We start from the raw sequence: 1,412 nt of genomic DNA on the forward strand, positions 1-1,412 counted from the left end.
ATTAGGTATAGTTGCTACTTTGTCGAAACTTTATTATTTTAATCAAAATTAAATTACCGCCCACCCGCTTCAGTCCCACACGTGTAAGGAGAAACTATGAATTTAATTGGAGTGGTCTTAACAGCATAGCCTTTTGGTATAGGATATTATTCCCCTCCAGATTTACTTTATAATTCAAAATATATGAATTTAATTAATAATCAATGCTTTCCACTATACAGTAGTAGCTAATAGTATATTAATTATTGTTATGCATGTATTTGTACTTGTCATTAATTCAACTACCGTATAGCTAGAAATTTTTGTGGCCCAAAATTTTTGCGAATTTTGCGAATTTGAAAAAATTTGCAAAAAAATTAAACCCTTTAAAAAAGTAAATCAAAAGGTGTGGCTTACCATGCCTTTTCTCAGTGTAATTATAGTGAAGCACATGGTGTTTTCCTGGCACTGTTCCAGTATTTTAAGCAGAGTCAAAGACTAAGAGTAATCCTATCTTGCCTAATATCCTGATAGAGCTTTGTGTCATCATCAGCTATAGTTATGGTAAGTAGTGAAGAGCAGCCATTGATCAGTAGTGTAGTCAAATGAATTCGCAGAAATAAAATCCGCAAAAGCCATTTTTTGGCAATTCGCAGAAATTTTGGGCTACAGAAATTTCTAGCTATACGGTATTTTGTTACTGTATAGGATATACTAGTAATAGTGATTGGTCTACCAGTATAATACCTCTGGACCAGTATCAAGAGAAACTACAAGAAAGGAGAAGAGAATGGGAAGCATCTCAACTTGTTCAACCTGAGGATAGAAGAGAAATAGACCGTCTGACACTTGTACTACAAGAAAGGGAAAGTGAACTACAGGAGGAGAGAAGAGAAAAGGAACAAGTTAGGAACAGACTACAGCAACAACTTCAACAAGCACAGCAACAAGGACAAGAAAGAGAGAGGCAGGCCAGGGAACAAGAGCACAATCTTCAACGACAGCTTCAAGAAAGAGAGAGGGAAATTCAAGAGGGTGGGGAAAGAGAACAGGGTCTTCAACGACAGTTTCAACAAGCTCAGCAGCAGCTTCAGGAAAGTCAAGAAAGAGAGAGAGGCCTAGAGCAGCAACTAAGAGAGAGAGATAGACAAGAGAGAGAGTCTTCCTGGGTAGTTAGCAGAAATGATATTAGAATGACAGAAAGGATTCTAGGCAGAGGAGGATGGGGAGAGGTCAGAGTAGCTCGTTTCCATGGACTGGAAGTTGCTGCAAAGGTACTTCATGAGACCATCATATCAGAATATAATGTCTCACTTTTCTCTCGTGAAATGAATATTGCTTCTAAAATACGTCATCCTAACCTCCTTCAGTTCATAGGAGCCACTACAGAGGGTAATCCAATCATCCTGACAGAGCTAATGCCAACCAGCCTA

This window comes from Amphimedon queenslandica, unplaced genomic scaffold, assembly GCF_000090795.2.
Source record: "Amphimedon queenslandica unplaced genomic scaffold, v1.1 AMPQUscaffold_10772, whole genome shotgun sequence".
In the NCBI taxonomy this organism is placed as follows: Eukaryota; Metazoa; Porifera; class Demospongiae; order Haplosclerida; family Niphatidae; genus Amphimedon; species Amphimedon queenslandica.